The sequence below is a fragment of the Prinia subflava genome, chromosome 10 (assembly GCF_021018805.1).
Source record: "Prinia subflava isolate CZ2003 ecotype Zambia chromosome 10, Cam_Psub_1.2, whole genome shotgun sequence".
NCBI lineage: Eukaryota > Metazoa > Chordata > Aves > Passeriformes > Cisticolidae > Prinia > Prinia subflava.
Window position 1 is genome coordinate 30,430,817 of NC_086256.1, and position 13,518 is coordinate 30,444,334.

At 55.1% G+C, this 13,518-nt stretch overlaps 1 protein-coding gene across 1 annotated transcript in view; it reads left to right on the top strand.

The window, feature by feature from the left end:
- Nucleotides 1-8,718: 8,718 nt before the first annotated feature.
- TMEM121 (transmembrane protein 121) overlaps nt 8,719-13,518 on the top strand; it is a 38,677-nt gene continuing 33,877 nt past the window's right edge. The window contains exon 1 of the mRNA XM_063406752.1: nt 8,719-8,843. The gene's annotated coding sequence lies outside the window, so the exon portion shown is untranslated. The remainder of the gene's footprint in view (nt 8,844-13,518) is intronic.

Here is a 13,518-nt window from a genome sequence, read left to right on the forward strand (position 1 = left end):
CTAATTACCCACTGAGTTCAGTGGGACTGGAACTGACACCAAATTATTTAACATCCTACAGACAAAAAAGCTCTGTTAAAAAAACATTGCTCAGGCAGCAAGACAAGTACTCAAATGCTGGGAAAGGCCAGGTTTGTGGCTCCTGCACAACTCTAATTTTGCTCCATGTGCACTGAAATGAGTGAAAAGCCCCAGGAGGAAGGAGTAAGTGATCATTTAACTAAGCACTGCATGGTAATGTAGATGGGGGCAGAACAGAGGTCAAACCAACTACCATAAAACTAGTCCTGCCTAACTCCTGATGCTTGAGCTTGCAACCTTCTAGCAGAGAGCTTGGTGAGCTCTCCCAGCCTCTTTTCTTTAAGCTTTCCCGTGGCTGAAAAGCCCCCAAGGGGCCGGGGCACTGATGTGCAGAGCTTTCCTGGGCCTGTGCCTCGCCACGCCGGGCGAGGAGCAAGGCCAGCAGCACCAGGGCTTGGCTGGCTTGACAGCTTCAGCCGGAGTTTGGGAACAATAAACCTCAGCTGATGGAGCTCCCTCACAAAAAGAAGTTCTTGTGACCCAAACAGCTCTGGGCCTGAATCATTTGTCTCTTTCTAAAGTCAAAAGGCCACCGTCCCCTCCAAGGCTGTTCCTGGCAGTTTGTCTTGCCAGGGCTGAAGCCTGCCTGCCCACTGCCCTGCCTGGGGGGTTCTGCAGTCACCATGGCCCATGCAACCTCCCTTCTCCTGGCATTCCTCCTGCCTGGGACTACTCCTCGCTGAGCAGAGAAATCAGCACCATCCCAGCTTCTCCTGAAAAGCTCAGCGGGTGCTCATATGCTCTTTGCAAAGAGCCTTAGATGTACCTCAACTATATCCCTAATAGCTCTCAGTCTGAAATCCTCCCAGAAATCAAACAGGAACCCTCCAGGCATTTGAAATTAAATATAGCCCAACTTTGCAGCTGCCTGGGCTTCTGCAGGGAGCTTTTGTCTCGCCTGCACAGTCTCCAGTTGTGCATTCCCTACTCAGCCATTTGGTCTCCAACCATAAATTGCACAGAGAGACTGTGCCTTGTCTCAGCCCTGACAGGTTTGGGTACAAGGGAGTATTTCAGGGCGTCACTAACCTCTGACAAGAACTGCAAGCCAAAGCAGCCTGTCCAGACTGACTGATTTAAAAATATTTGTCTCTAGCAAATATTGTTTAATGCCCTTAACATCAGTTAAAAATGGACTAGGAAGTATCTCCCCCAGCAAAGGAGCAGAAGGAGTAATTAGTGATAAAAACCCCAAATCCACCAACAGGCAGAGTGGGAAAACAGACAGCAATCAATGTGAAAAGCAGCAAATTGTTCTGGGAAGCAGAAGCAATGAGCAGAACAAATCTCTGGTCCAAGGGGGCAAGAAAGCAGCGAAGGGGATTTTCCAGGCTCTGAAGGAAGTCGAGCAATGGGCTGCTGGGGACAGGAACCCAGAGCTGCACTGGGGTGAAAAAGGCAGAGACAGGCAGTGACTATTCCTGCCTTTCCTACAGAGTGCAGGCAGCAGGCTCAGGAACAGGCTCGCCCTCCATCCCATCGTGAGCTCCCAGCCCCCCATCCCACGGTGTGTGCCTGTGCCTGCACAGCCAGCAGCCTGCCAGCTGCTCCACACCAGCGCCGGGTAATTGCTCTCGCAGCTATAAATAATCTTCCTCTCCCTCTCTGCTCCTCCCATGACATTCCCTGGGATGCAGAGGCATGGCGTCCCCATGACTCAGCCCCTGGCACTGGGACTCTCCCTGTCCCTGGGGTGGTGCCGTGTCTCCAGCAGGTGGCTGAGCAGTGAGGACAGGCTGGGGACAACGGGGAGGTGGCTTTGTTTTGTCCCTACAGCTGTGCAGAGCTGTGTACTGGCCATGGGCTGCATCCCACAGGGATGGGTTTGGAGCAGAGGGAAGGAGTTCCAGGGAGGGAGAACCTGTTAAGTGAGATTTGTTCGCAAAGGTAAAAAACAGAATGAAGAAAGAGAGGGAAGAAAAGAAGACAAATGAGCATTTTCTTTTCCCTCCTACTGATGGAAGCAAGGAGAGCTTGCCCTGATTTTTTTCTTCATGTTTTGCTTGTGTAGAAGGGAAGCACCAAGAAGCTGCTGTGTTTCCACCACTCCTTCCCTTGCCATAGGAAGGCATCATTCACCCCCAGTGGCTGGAGGGGTGCTGTGGGAGCTGTGTTGGCCTTCCCCGGCATCATTCCTTGCCTATCCCTCCACTACCTTGCCTTAATTCCTCCCTTGCCTTGCCTTGCCTTGCCAACCCCTCCTTACTGTGCCTTGACTCGCCCCTCTTCTTGCCTTTGTTTCCCCAAGACAAACCGTATCTTGACATCTCCAGGGGCATTTCTCAGCTAGGGCTGCAAGGTGCATCACTGGCATGAGCTCAGCACCTCCTCGACCCAGTCCTGGCTTGGGACAAGTTTGGATATGGTTGCCCCCCGGGAAACCCAAGGGGTCAGGCAGCTGTTAACAGGCATGAAGAAATCTCTCAGTGGAAACATTGCTCTCCAGAGAGCCACCTTTTCAGCAGCAGCTGTGAGATTCAACATAATTTTTTCCCCTTCCATTTAAGGAGATACCAATAAAAAGCACAAAACCACATTGTGGCTCCATTTTTCAGTGTAGAGGAAAGCAAAATGACACCATTTTCTACAATCTAAATGCCCAGGGTTTGAAAAAGAATTTTCCCTCTGACAACAACCATGTTCATCATTATTAGCTGGACATAAAATCCACAAAGCTTTCCACCATTTCCTGGCTCTTTCAGAGCACCAGCTCCCTATTTGGGTGCCCAAGTGGGCTCGGTGTCACCCTGCTGGAGGACTCCAGTTGATGTGCCCTGTCCCTGGGCACCCAGCCCTGGCTGCTGCTCACCCACCAGAGCCAAAGCTGGCTGATAATTGGGAGCTAATTGAATCCACTGCAATTACCTTTTCCCCAGTTCTGTTTCCCCCTTGAAAGGCTGAGCTGTTTTGGGCTGAGAGCAGCAACTGAAATTTCCAGTTCTAATTCCCTATGGCTCTGTTTATTAGGCCAGAGGACTTCCCCAGAGTAATCAAACCCGGCCAGAAAATGCATTAAACTCACAAAACAAACACTGGCGTTTGCAGCACAAAGCCCTTCCTGTCTCATTAAGATCAATTAGGTTGTCTTGAGCAAACTTTCCCCTTTCTTTCTGCTAAGCCTGGACCGTTCAGCCCATCCTCCACCTAAACAAGCTCAACGGGAAATCTGAAGGTGAAAAATACCCACGCATCAGTGCTTTGCTTCCAGGCAAGCTCTCTCCAAAGCGCTGCAAAGATAAAGGCGGCGAGGCAGGGTGGGCATTCAGGACGTCTCTCTCAGAGCTCTTTTCCCCCCAGGAAGGATGCACACACACAAGACAGCTCCTCTCCATCGCTCTGGGGCCCGCCCTGACTCGCCCGGCACTGGCGCAGGCTGCAGGATGCTCTCTGGGCGTGCGGGCCGTGCTGGCAGGCAGCCGCTGCCCTCCCTGCCCGGCCCGGGTGGATGTCTCGGTGTATTTATCGGAGACCACAGCAAAGTCTTCCAGGGCCAAAAGTCCCAGCTGGTGCAGAACGACGCGGCTCATCTGCGGCGCTGATTTACACGGAGCATCTGCTGCGACGGGAAGGGAGGAATACATCAAAGCACCGTAAATCCAGGCGGCAGAGGGGCCCCTCAGCCCCATCCCCCGCAGCCAGGGCTGGCCATCCCTGGACACAACAAGGGGGAGAACATCCCCGAGCGGAGGAAGGAGAAGGAGTGCTGGCCTGTCCCCTGGTGCGGGCTGTGAGCGGGGACGCGTCCCGGGCTGCATGCCGGCCCCTGTGGGCTCACACAGCAGCAGAGCTGCTGCGGCTCAGCCCGGGGCGCGCTCCGAGAGGAGCTCCCAGAGCCACAGCGCTGCGCACAGCCCCTCTCCCCGGTCACAGGCACCGCACGCCAATTCCCACTCCAGCAGCAGCGACCAGTGACCGGGGTAAGCACCCGGAGCAGGGACCGCAACTGCAGACCCTTGGATGTGCAGCCTCCGTCCCCATCTCCCCGCTGTGCAACAATCCCACTTTCTCCCAGGCGCGGCTGGGCATCGCACAGAGCAGAGACGACGTGACTTTACCAAGAGCCGGCAAGGAGAGGGAAGGAATAATTGAAGTCCTGAGTCTGGCTACAAACATTGCATAATGAAATTAGCCCCTCAGAGTGCCAGGCTGTGGGCTTCCTGCCGAGCGGGCGGGCACAGCCCTCCGAGGCTCCCGCAGCAGAGCCAGCCCAGCTTCCAGGGCATTCACCAGCCCTGCTCCAGGCCGGGCAGCTGCTGAGCTTCCGCAAAAAATCACTCCCCCAAACCACACAAGGCTTGCGGATGCTGGCACAAACTCCCACAGGGAGGGAGCTCTCCCTGCCCGATCAGGGACAGCTCCTGTGCCCTCAAGTGTCCTATTCCCATTAAACTTAAACACAGCAGGACTTCTCTAGGGGTTTTTGAATCTCCCCCGGTTCCACGGGAAGAAGAGATTCTCATTCCCAAACAAGTGCAGCCTGGCACAGGATTGCACACACTCCAGGCAGATCCCAGCTCCTGCTGCTCGGAATCCCCAGCACGGGAGAGAACAAATTTGCAACTGTGAGCCAAGAAAGTCACTCCAAGATGATATTGCAGAGGAAAGGTTGTGTTAATTCAATGGGGAGGGTGTCTGCATGTTGCTTAGGGGTGAAAAAAGAGGAGGGAGGGAAGCTGCCCCCACCAGATCTGAGAACTGCAGGAGAAGCTGATAGGATTTCTACTAGGAGGCATATAACATCAAGAAGCCTCTGGAGATTGTTTGTTTTCTCAGAAATCTTAACATGCAAAACCTGGCAAATAAACAGCAATTTTAGAGAAACCAAAGAGTCTTTTTTTCCTCCTTTTTTCTCTTTTTTTTTTTTTTTAGAGCCCAGAAGAAGAAGCCGTGCAGGTCTTGCCTGATTGCTGTGCCAAGTGCTGCAAGGATGCCTGCAAAGGGAGGACCAGGACTCGTGCAGATGCAGGGAAAATGACATGCTTATGTGGCCTGCTTAAGCGTTTATGCTCAGAAAAAGGAAGCCGGGCTTGGCTGCTGTAGGATGTTCCTCCTCTGCTGTGCTTGTCCCAGCCCTTTGCTCCATCCCTTGGCTGGCCCAGCCATGTGGGTGAGAGGCAGCACCTCTGCTCCGAAGGTTTGCTTCATGCATACCTTGTGTGGGACTCATCCCACACAGCAAAACTGCTGTGCAGAAAGCGCCTGGGGCTGGTTGTGTCACAGACATTTCCCACCTGCATCCTGCCCTTCCACTGGCAAAACTGCTCGATGCCTTGATCCCAAGTGGAGGGTGTCAGCATAACTCCTGTTATGGGTTGACACAGTCTGGTTTTTAGTTAAGTGGAAACTGTCCCCTGTCAGGACCTTGAAATGGTTTTGAGACAGGCACCTATCAGAGTTCATTTTTAAATATTGACATATTGTTGGACCATTGAGGAAGCTAGATGCAACTTTGAGGAATGCCTATATAAAATTCTGAGTGACTACCTTTTTCCTCCCAAAAGTCTATCTCAAAAGAAAGAAAAGAGAGTAAGCACAAAAAACATCACAAATTTGGTGCATTGGCCAGAAAAAGTTAAAGTTGGCAAACATGAAACTACTGCACTCCACTTGGAAAGTTCTGTGCAGCCTGTGAAGACACAGAGAGGAAAAGGGAGCTTTGCAGTGTGAATTGCAAGGGAGTGGATGGACGGAACAGCCATGGTGAAGTCCTCAGGCTGCTTTGAAGCACAGTCTGTGCCTGCACAGAGCCCGGGAGAAACCCATGGGGACCCGCTCTGGAGGGTAAGAAGTGTGAGGTGCTCTTGCAAATGAACAAAGCCATTGGCTGAAAAATGGAGTGCTAGCAACTAATTATTTTCAGTAACTGACCAGCTTCACGGATGGTTGAGGAATATTCATCAAATAAATTATTCATGATTTCTTTCCACTGATCAGCAAATCAATTAGCCACAAACCTCTCTCCAATTATTCATCCAGCTTGAGCAGGATAAATGGAGAGATTTATGACACAGACAACCAACTAATGTGTATTTCCAAACAGGGACCCTTAAGATCCATAAACCTTGTTGTGCACTGGCTCAAATGACCCTGTGCTGTGACTCACAGTCAAACTCTCTGAGCTCATGCCCTGGGTGCTGCCTGCTCTGTAAAGTCTCTCAGCACTCTTGGCAGGTGAGGCAGCGTGGGCAAAGGGCATGGAGAGACACGGCCTCAGGGGGCTCAGCAGGGCTCACAAGAGATCTGGGAACACCCCTCAGTGAACAAATTAGTAGACATGGCCAAGTCAAACACAAGACCTGATGCAGAAGTAACCAGTGGTGTGCATAAGGTCAGGTGTGATGACGAACAAATCTCTTCAGCTATAAACTCCACAGTTATGGACCTGCTGGGAAGTTGCATTTGTGCAATTTAGCCTCTACTGTTAAAATTCCCCATAAAAGCACTCTCACACCAAAATTAAGGCATGTTGACAATATTAAGCTGTACAGTAAATGTAAGTAAGGGTTATGAGACTAACAAATAGTCGAATTAGCATAAGAGCTGGCTTTGCCTCGCTGGAGTAACACCATTAGAGTTTGTATAAGTGAAGCATAATTCAGCGTAAGTGTGATAAGTGACCAGAACTGCACAGAGATATCTCCAAATTGCCCTGCTTTGCAAGACTTCCCTTTCCAACCATGTTGGTGCTCCAACCCAGAAGTGAGGCCTGCCTGCCATCCTTGGCATGGACACAGGTCCCTCATGGCAATCTACAGTACTGCTTGTTAATATGGTTGGAAAATAGGGTTGTGGCTGGCTTGTCCAGATAAAGTGAGTCCAGATGTCGGAGGGCAGCTGCTGTACATGCCAGGCACAGCTTTTTTCCCTGCAGTTAACAGGCACAGGAACAGCAAGACACTCCAGGGGGAAAGCATCAGTTGCAGCTTTGATTGATCTGGTTAGTGGATTAAGCTCATATTCATCTAAATACACTTGCAGCCATAATCTGCTTTCATCCTGCTGCCTGGGAGGGCTCCCTTCTCACAAAGTCCCATCCATAACTCCACAGGGTTCTTTCAGCTGGAGCAGCTTTGGCTGCAGGCAAGAGGCTGTGAGGACACCCACCTTCTGCATGGTGACCTGGTGCAGAGCAGCCTCCAGGTTTTACCTCCAGCAGCACTTGGTTTCTATAGGTTTGCTAATTCTCCCACAGTTTGCATCCCAGTGCATCCCAGAACTGTGGCCACATCAGGGAGCTGAGGCAGTGAGCCGGGACAGGGGCAGCAGCAGCTTGGGAGGAGTGGGAGGCCCCGGGCCAGACAATTCTGCAATCCCAGAAGGGTCCCCCATTCCTGTCACAAAGGGACAGTTCTTCCCTTTGTAGGGTGTGAAGGTGAAATTGTTCCCTCGCAGTGAAGGGCTGTGAGCCTGTGGGTGAGGCGTCTCTCTGCTCCTTGCTTTTCAGTGCTGCACATCCCTGGTGATGAGGACAGCCAACCGAGGAGTCACTTCTCCTGCATCACTGGATCTGCACCCCAGGAAAACCCTCAGACTGAGGCTAGATGTCTAGCACAGGGCTCACCACTCTTTAGCTGCTGCTGTCAAAATCCAAAATCTGTGGAGTTAAGAGATTTCCTGCAGTATCAGTTCCCATCCCCATCACCCACACGCAAAGCCCACCTATGACAGGGTGGTTTCAGTGCCGCTGAGGTTGGAGCTGCTGCTGCAATGCCCCCGTGTCTGGGCAGGGCTGGGAGAGGTAGGAACTTCAGACCTGTGGCAGGAGGGGCACTGCAAAATGGGTACTGAGACAGGGCATGAGCCTGACGTGTGCCATCCTCGGGATGGTGTGTCACCCCTGCTGTGGGGGGCGAGGGGCACGCAGGCTGTGCGGTGGGGGAAGGACTGGGCAACCCCTTTCCCGTTTCCCCTTAGAGCTGCTGAGCCGCACGCGGGGCACAGCCAGGAGAGGTCCGGTGTCCTGGACTCTGGGGCTGACCAGAGGGCTCCCCAGGGCAGGGACAGGGAGTCCTGGGTTCCGGCATCGGCTTCTGGAGCGGCATCGGCTCCAGAAGTCGGCGCTGAGGACACCGGGGTTCAGGGACTGACCGCAACCCGCGGGGATGGAGGCGGGAGGAAGGAGGTAAAGGGTCTGGATTCTGATGCTGCTCTTCGGTCCCAGGAACGGGTTCGGCTGTGCCGAGGTCTTGGACATGTCCCTGACCAAGCGACAAAGGGGCGGGATCCCGGAGGACGGGTTGCTCCCGGACGCCCGCAGCGGGGATGGATGACCCCTGCCGCAGGATGGCTGGGGAGGAACCCCCGGCTCCCGGGGTCGGGGGTCCCGGGGGAAGGGGCTGCGGCCGGAGCGGCGGACTCGGGGGTACCGCGGGCCCCTGCCGGCGGCGGCCGGTGCCCGCAGCGCCAGCGGCTCGGAGCGGAGGGGCGGTGGGCACGGCCCCCTCGCCGCGCCGCCCCTCGCCCGCCCCCAGCGCGCCTCCCACAGGCGGCGGAACGCGGCGCGGGGCCGCGGGGCCGGCGAGCGGCGGCGGGGCGGCCGCAGCCCCCGACGGCAGCGGCGGCGATGTGGCGAGGCGGGGCGGCGGGCGGCGAGGCGGGGCGGCGGGCAGCGCGGCGGGGGCGGCGGGGCTGAGCGCCGGGCGGCCGGGGCTCCTCGGCCCCGGGGAGGGGGGCACCCGCCCGCCCGCCCGGCGCCGCACCCGGCTCCGCACCCGGCACAAGGATTTACGGCACGGACTGCAGCCTCCGGAGCGGCCAGGGAGGTAAGGCACGGCCGGCGGCACTCGGGGGCCTCGTCGCCCCCGCCGCGCATCCCCTCTCATCCGCCGCGGTATCGTCTCGTCGGGCTCCGGACGCGGCACAAGTTTCCCCCGTTGCGGTCCCAGCGGGCACCGGGTCCCCGCTTTCGCCGCCTCGCCGCTCCGCCCGCGGATGCTGCCGGGATGGGGCTGCCCGGGCTGCGCGCCCCCGCTGGCCGCTAGCCCTCCCCTCCGCTCCCCCTTGTGCCCGCAGCTCGAGCCCCGGCGGGACAGCGGCGTGGGCCGGGGTCCCCTCGGGAGCGGCCGCAGTGGCGAGGGGCGGGGGGGATGCGGCCAGGGCTGGGGGAGAGCGGAGTCGGCTGCTCGGGCTGCTGCGGGAGAAGGTTCTGTTGCTCTTGGACCAAACTTGGCTTCGGGGAACCTGGTCTCGGAGTGCGAGCCCCGGGAGGGACCCGTGGGACGGGGGAGCCCCGAAGGACATGCCCGGAGCCTGCTGCTGCTCAGGGTGCGGGTGCCTCGCCCCGCGGGGCCCGTGCCGCTCCTGGGGATGCTCCCCGCTAGGCCTTGGCTGGAGGCTGAGCACCGTTTCGGAGCTTGGTTCTCCGCAGAGAACGCGGACTCCTTCCAGCCCTGTGGCAGGGCTGAGTGCTGGGAGGCTCGGGATGCTCCCGTTTCCGCCTTGGGAACGCGTTCCGCTCGCAATCGACCTCAAGTAAACGAGTGTGGGAGAGGGGACATAGCCCATGGCAGAGGCAGCCCAGCCGGGGACATGAGGAGGGGGTCAGGTTTTCCTGAGAGTGCTGAACATGTTCTGAGTGGGACTTCCCCTCTCCTGCCCCGGTAGCAGAGGCGCTGCCCACCTGCAGACCCGATGTGCCCCAAGGGCCGTGGGTACTGCTGGGGGTCCTGCCTTGCTGGCGCCATCGGGTGCGGATTTTACTGGGGTGCTTCCCTGTGCGGGGACGATTCCTGTTTGCAGCCTTTTCCCTCTTTCCCCTGCACGGTGGCAGACTGTCGCCATGGACCGTGCAGACGGACTGTGCGGCGGAGCTGTGGCTTCCCGTGGGCGTGGGGTATCGATCTGTGGCTCTGCCCTGCGGAAGGGAAGGTGTGCTCAGCCCAGCGCTTCTCCGGGGGAGCCTGCTCCTGTGCTCCTGCTCTGGAGGGATGTCACATGTGGTCTTCTCCCTCTGGACATGCCACTGTCACAATTCTCCTTGGGCAGCTGGGCAGCTGGCACGAGGATTTAGGTGTCCCGTGGTGATTTGTGCCAGGAATCTCGGTGGCTGTAGCTGTGAGCCACCTTCATGTGGGCCCACAGAGGTGCCTACTCCCTGGGGGATCCCCTCTACACCTCCAGGCTTGCTGTGCCCGCAGGCCCTGCGCATCTCCTTGATGCTGAGCGGGGCTGGAGGATGTCCACGTTGTGGCCGGGATGTCCACCCTGTGGCCATGGATTACAGGTGGCACCGGACCTCCCCCAGTGCCTCTTGTGTACCAAGGGCTGCGCTGGGTTTATCTGCCAGAACGGATGTGAGTACAGGGCTCTGATCACTGTGTGCAGAAATCCTCCTCCAGAAATCCCCTTCTCCTGAGTGTTGCTGGCATAAGGTGAAATAGGCACAGATTCTGCAATTTTAGGGCTCTCCATGGGTTTTGCAGCAACCAACAGTAGACGGGGCTGAATATAAACCGGGTTTTTATTGGTTTCCCTGGATTTTTATCTGTTTCCCAATGCAAAGCTCTTGCTGTCAGAATGAAAACAGATGTTTGGCTGCCTGTTTAAGCCAGAAACACCTCTGGTTAGGATGCTAGCAGTACTAGGATCTCCCGCCCCATCCCCTTTACCTCAGTGGCTTCAAAGGCTGCCTGAGCATAACTGTCCTTTAACTCCTCTGGTTGCTGCCAGAGAGGCATCCCCCTGCTCCCTTTAAAAAATAATAAGGGCAATAAATACAAAAAGCTGCAAAAATGGTGGAGGGGAGTGTCAGAGCCATGTGCTGAGGGAAGAGAGCAAAGCTTGGCACAGCAGCTCAGCTGGAGCTCTAGCCTGGCGCTGAGTGCCCAGTGCTGCATCCCCGTGTCCTCGTCGGGCTCTGGATGCCTTGCTGTGCCCTGCAGGCTCTCCAAGGAACTCCTCAGAGCAAACCTAGGGGCAGATGTGGGCCCTTGCTGGGGGGAGGCAGCAGCAGCAGTGGGGTGAATACCCATCCCCAGGAGAGCCGTGTACACACGACCTGCCAGACAGCCCTGCTCATTCTGTTATAGAGAGAGTGCTTGCCTGTGTCTGCTTCTCTGCTTTAACACACTAAGAGGTTGCTGTCTCGCTGTGGGACACCTAAAGACACAGTCTGTGCACTGGGTTGGAGCTCATCTGCTGCTTTTCCTGCAGTTATTCCGACAGTAATGCTGCCCGGGGCGGTGGCAGGAGGGTCCTGCTGGTGCTGCTGCAGGCTCGGGTGTGCACAGGGGTACAGAGCAGGGTGGCACTTGCCCAGAAGGCCACGGCAGGGCTCTGCTGGCTCCCAGCTCCCGCGGTGCTTCTTTTGCCTGTGCAGCTTGCTGCCGGTGCCCTGACAAGCAGCCTTGTGTGTAAATGGGGATTTCTTCGAAACTCCTGGGAGGAGCAGCTGACAACAAACAGCTCAGTGGCAAAAATGTGTGTGTGTGTGAGCCACAGTCTAAACGGGAGAGGGAAAACATCCAGTTACAGAACTAATGCAAATGGAGTTGGCTTTCATCTCTCCCTGCAGCGTCCTTTGTGGAAGGCATTTGCATTTCCCCAAAGTCAGTTTGCTACCTATCCTTCAAGCAAATCCAGAGCTAGAGAGCAGAGGAAAGCCTGTTTACAAGGTGTGGGGTGGCTTGCCAGATCTGGAGAGAGATGAAGTTAAAATATTTGATAATGAAAAGTCTTACTTTAAGGTAGCAACACTGAACACAGCAGAGGATGGCACACACAGACTGCAGTGTGTGCTCCACTGCTGAGTGCAGGGTCGGGGCACCATTCCTGAGCTCCTGCTGCACCATTTCATGCAGCTGACCCATCCAGAAGGGTGACTGGGAGGATAAATTCCTCTGACCTCCCCCTGGCAGAACTCTTAAACGCCACCGGGATGTGTGCATTCCTGCCGGGGGATCTTGGAGCTGTCCAGCATCACGCTGTTATGTGTGCGGGAAGATTCCCGTGGCTCCCATCAGAGATCCACTAGCCCTGGGGCCCTCAGGTTTCCTCGGTGGTGTGGGGGGCTCCTGGACCTGGCAGCTGTACACAGCTCCAGGGTGGATTGCTGCCATTCCGGAGGGAGCCTCCAGCCCGGAAGACAGAAACAAAACAGGATTTCAGGAGCACTCCAGCAACAGCCATTAGCTATGCTAAAAGGATTAACAGCTCTGCAGGACTCATCAAGTGTTTAAAACATAACTCAAGCATCAAAGGCGACTCTTAAAGGCTCACATTTTCACATCAAGTCACTGTGAAAATTCCTATCCAACTTAATTAAAATATTCACTAGGCTCGTTAAAAACAAAAAGAGAAAAAACAAAGGCCTTTTTTTTCCTAAGTACCAAGCCACTTTGAAGAGAGGAGTTTACAGCAAAGTATGCACATTTCTTTGTTATAGAATCACCTATATAAACGTCTCCTGTCTCTAGATCACTGTGTCTGCCTTAAGCTCAAGCTCTCTGAAAAGGAAATTAATATGTTGGTATTGTTTTTGTTGTTTTGTTTTTTCCCTGGCTGGGGACCACAGAAGAGAGATGAAAAAGTGAGAAGAGCTTTGTAGAAAAAGTTAGATAAGAGGGTGGGGGCGTGTCAAAACCAGACCTATAATAGGAAACAAGCCACCGAAATGCTGGTGAAAGTACCTTTTATCTTGAAGGCTCCAAGTGCTGTGCAGTGCATTAATACACATAAGAGCTGAAAAATAGTCCACAACAACTGGCACCACCATCTTTGTTGGCAGCAGAGTCACCCCAGGTGGGTCATGGGCTCACTCACCATTGGTCCCTGACTGCCTCTCTGCTTGGAGTTCATTTTTGGGCCACTCACTCAAAGAAGGACATTGAGGTGCTGGAGCAAATCCAGAGAAGGGCAACAAAGGTGGTGAAGGGTCTGGAGCACAAATCTGATGAGGAGTGGCTGAGGGAGCTGGGGGGCTCAGGCTGGAGAAAGGGAGGCTCAGGGGGACCTTACAGCTCTCTACAATTACCTAAAAAGAGGCTGTAAAAAGGTGGGAGCGGCCCAGTTCTTCCAGGTGATAAGTGACAGAGCAAGAGGAAGGAGCCTCAAGGTTCACCAGGGGAGGTTTTGGATGGATATTAGGGAAAACTTCTTCATTGAAAGGATTGTCAAGCACTGGAACATGCTGCCTGGAGAAGTGGTTGAGTCACCATCCCTGGAGGGATTTAAAAGATGTGTAGATGTGTCACTTAGGGATGTCATTTAGTGGTGATTTTGGCAGTGCCAGGCTAGTGGTTGGACTCTACAATCTTAGCAGCTTTTCCCCGTCTAAATGATTCTGTGATTCCACGGCAGAGGTGTGATGTTGCTAATCCCTAGCCCCTTCCCATGTGTGCTTGGTTCTGGTCAGCACCACCATCATCTTCCAAGGGGCTGTGAGTTAATTTTCCTTCCCTGTGATATGCCCTCTTTCGGTGACATGGGGTCATCCCCAGG